The sequence below is a fragment of the Sorghum bicolor genome, chromosome 10 (assembly GCF_000003195.3).
Source record: "Sorghum bicolor cultivar BTx623 chromosome 10, Sorghum_bicolor_NCBIv3, whole genome shotgun sequence".
In the NCBI taxonomy this organism is placed as follows: domain Eukaryota; kingdom Viridiplantae; phylum Streptophyta; class Magnoliopsida; order Poales; family Poaceae; genus Sorghum; species Sorghum bicolor.
In genome coordinates, this window is record NC_012879.2 from 50,569,273 (window position 1) to 50,573,903 (window position 4,631).

The window sequence follows — 4,631 nt, forward strand, 5'->3', positions numbered from 1 at the left end:
AGGTAACTACTGGAGTAACCCCGTTGTGGAAGTAATTACTGACCTTCTGCCGGTCAAGAGAGACGATCTAGGACGCCCCGTTATCCCGATCTCCATCGGCATGGCGGACTTCCTAGAAGCACTCTGCGATTTTGGCTCCAGCGTCAACATTATGCCCAGGGTACTCTATGAAAAATTCTTTACACATCCTTTATGTAACACCCTAAAATTTACTCCTTTTGAAATATAGATAAAATGATTTAATTTTGTATTTTTGTGCTCATGAAGATATAGAAAAAATAATATTTTTTATTAAATTAAAATTTATCATAAGGCTTAGCAATATTATTATGCATACATGCTGGTGCATATGTTTTGATGTGATGCTTGCTTGTTGCTCCTTTATGTGTTGAGTGAGAAAAGTTTTTAAATGCGTTTAGTAGATTGATCTTCCTTGTTGACCAGTGCGTCTTTATCTTTATCTACAACCAAATTCCTTGTTTCTAAGCTCAAGTTTTTATTAGGAGCTTCCTAAAATCTTTTCTTTGTCACTCAAAGCACTTCTTTTAGTTCCTCGTCCATCAAGCAGTCTCTACAAACTTTGTAGGAATTTTCCAGCTTGCGTTCTCACATTTCTATATAGCATAATCTAATTTTTAGATGCTCCAAATTATCTTATCATGAGATCCAAATACTTTAATTGGTTTTCTCATGTTCCATAATGTCTCCGAGATTTTTTCTTGAATTTCTGGAGTATTTGGTGTATTTTTCATAGCTTAAATCATAATTCTACACTTTTCTAGGATTATTTTATTCGCCAAATTAATTAATTTCGAAAATAATAAAATCTTTCATTTTATCCCACGCTCAAGCCCATGATCTCAATGGTCAATGTCTTTATTTACTAATGGGCTTTAATAATTAATTAGGCCTATTAGTAAAGATGAAGGTTGCAAATCAATTAGTACCATATCGCTAGTTGACGTGGAGGTGGGGAGTTTTTCTCCCTATATATATGTACTAACCCCTTAGGCAAAGCACATCAAAGACTATCATATGGGAAGCCTCTAATTTGAGAATTTCTAAGGTAGTAAAATAAAATTTATATTTTCTTCTCTACAACGTGATCGCCATCGTCTCGCCTATACACGACATCTACGAACGGTCGGCTGCTCCGACGTTGCTGTAGCTTCAAGAAAGCGTCACTGCCGGTGAACCTACTCTCTGTCCACCAACGTAAGCCCCAATCACTTTGTCTTTCAGTTTGGAAAACACAAACAGCTCGGTTTTAGATTAAAAATATATTTTCACTATTTACAGAATTGCCACTGACTTTCTTTTGGCCATAAAATTGCGTTGGATTCGTATTAATGAGCTCTACATGTTAGTAACATTGTTTTCTCAGTTGAAACTTTTTTATTTTCGTGATCCTATTTAATTAATTACTTTTCTATATAAAATCTTAGAAAAATCATATCTTCTCCGTTTCAACTCCGATTTTCGTAATCTTTACGTCTATGATATCGTAGCGATGTGTAGAATCATTTCACAAACTTTTCATACTGTTTTTATATGATTGCTGCACTGTTTTAATTGTAGCCTTGTTTGCTTCGTGTATGTTGTCTCCGTTTGTTTGTGTGTTGATGATCGATGATCGAGTTTAGTCGGTGAATAATCTGTGGTGATCAAGAGTGCTACAACAAGTCAAATCAGTACTTGGACAACTAGCAAGATCAGCAAGAGCAATTGGATTAAGGCAAGTATAGCATTTGGATTTTATTTCTGTGACCATGATCTTGTGACTTGATTAATGTTTAAGCAACAAATGATAAAAATGACTTTTAGCCACTTGATGATTTATCTGTAAGTGATAACCGGGACAACAGTGCAACCATGGGCTATAATGGCTCTAGCTTTAGTTAAGTATGAGTAACTTTTCTAGCTCGCTAGCGGTTACCCGTGTGGTGCAATTGGAGAATAGCAGACCGTGGATTCCTACGGGTGAATCACATGGACTAACTAATGAAACCAAGCGGCCCTAACTTGTTAGACGAACCTTTGAAAGACTTCATAGTGATCCCTGCCGACCTTCCTTGGTAGTGGGTTAAGAGGCTGATCACCTCGGGCGAAATGGAAAATCATGACTCATGGGTAAAGATGTACAACCTCTGCAGAGTGTTAAAAACTAGTATACTAGCCGTGCTCACGGTCATGAGCGGCCTTGGAGATTCTTGCATCGACGATGATGATTCTTGTGTGTTAAATATACTCATTGTTTATTGTTTAATGCTCTACATTATTTATGTCACATTAATCATGAGATTGTGGGAGCTATACAATCTAGTTGCTATACTTGTGGAGTTCGACATGGACTCACTCTTGCTATTTTCCCCAAACCTCAGGAGAAGTTTAGGCTTGTGATCAATCAGTTAGTTGGATCCTGTTGAGTGAAGTTAATACCCGAAGTTTGGAGTTGTCTATCCGCTGTTTGCTATCAAGGTTATCTCTTTTATATTAAGTATGTTATATATTTATGCATTGTCTTTTGATATTACCTCTTATTTGTAGCTATATATGGGATTTGCCTTTTAAAACTCGTATATGGTGCATATCTGGTTTTGTCCTTAAAATCGGGTATTACACTTTACTAGAAACAACCATGTGTTTGCAGCTTGCAGATCGGACACTAAGTTTCCCAAAGGGAATATTGAAGAACCTCTGCGTCCGAGTTGGTACCTTGTACGCCCCAGCAGACTTCGTGGTGATAGAGACTGGTACTGATGAGAGGGCACCCATCATCCTAGGGAGGCCATTCCTGAACACTTCGGGAGCTGTCATCTACGCTAGTGCTGCCAAGATCAGTTTCTACATCAAGGGGAGGAAGGAGATGTTTTTCTTTAAGAACAAGACTATACAAATCTCAGAGCAATCCCGACATGAACCAAGGAAGAGGACCAACAAGAGGAACAGGAACAAGCAAATGTGGACCGAGTCAGCTAAGATGGTCACTGCAGTTCAAGGAGGTCAAGATCGTCGACTTAAGTCACCGTTTCTGACAAAAAAGGACGACCCAGGTATGTCAAGCATCTAGTGCTCCATTAATGGATACAACTTCTAGAAGACGCTTTGCGACACTGGGTCAGGCGTCAACATAATGGCCGCAGTCACCTATCAGCTCCTGTTCGAAACCATGCCCCTAAAACCGACATACATTCAGCTCTAGATGGCAGATTAGACATTCCGAAAGGTTGACGGTATAGTAACTGATGTCCCTGTCAAAATAGACGATCATTTTGTCCATACAGATTTTCAGGTTATTGACATGGGAGAAGACGAGTACGATCCACCCATCATCCTTGGGAAGACCGTTTCTCAGCACCGTTAAAGCAATCATCTACATTGGAACCGGAGAAGTCCACATGCACTTCCCCTCTGAGAAGGTACGCCGCTATTTTACTAACCCTAACTATATAGTTAAAGACCCTAAGCAGGTCAGGACAAGAAGAAGAAGACGCAACTGCAACCAGAGGAGGCAAATCATCAAGGACGGATGGGCAGACTACGAAGGAGACGTAGTAAGGTTTGAAGACATACAACTTGAACAAAACTGTCCTGAGGAGACCGTAGCACCGAGTCAGGTGTGCAGAGAGAAGATAGTTATACACGAAGAGGAGGCACCGCCGGAACCACCGACTACGCCATCTAGCAAATCCCAAGACGACTGAGAAAACGGAAACACCGAACGCCTTGCCAAGAGGTAAACTTGGTAATTATCCTTTTCCTTTCAATTATTTAAAATAGTTTGCTTAGTTAATCAGGTTCATATCATCTTGAAAAGAAAATAAAAATTTTAAAAATAGTAAACCCCATGTGAGTATGCTCATGGCATAAAACCCATAAGTACATTCACTGTGGTGGCATAAAAATAAAATAAATATATTCCTGTCCTATAAAAATGACAATATAAAAATAAATTTATGATCCTACTAAAGAGAGTAACATTTATTGAGGAGGCTCAACATGATAAAGGCTAGATATTTATGCTAACACTTAACTAGTTCGACAAAGCTTTGTTGTCTATTTGAGCTCCACAAAATTCAAGGATCAAAGAAGACTAGCAGACGGAGGACATCCTAATCGCTGTTAGGGTGCTGCCGACTTTCAAATACAACTCCGCCACCTGCTAGCTACATCAGAAGAAATTATGTCAAAATCCAGCTTGGGGGAGAGCACCTCTATTTATCTAGCTAAGTGTTGTACTCACGTTTATACTTTACTCAAATAATAAAAAGATGCATAAACATAAAAACCTAAATAAATATTTTGTGCTTATGAGCATCTAAAGTCTAAGTCGTTAACGGTTACGATATGGGAAGGTTGAGCTGCTATTTATCTATTCCTTGAGATGCTAGAATTCTGGAGAATTTTATCTTTGAAAATCTCTAAAATGTTGCATGATGAGTTCCTGTATGATGAGAGTTTAAAATCCTACCACAGTCATATATACATGCTTATTAGACTATGAACCATACATTTACTTTTTACTGCTTATAAGCATTGAGTGTGGTCGAGCTGTGTACATCCTTAAGAGCTTGTCATGCGGTTAAAATCAAGATTCACTTGCACGTTCACTCATACATGTTGCTTCTACT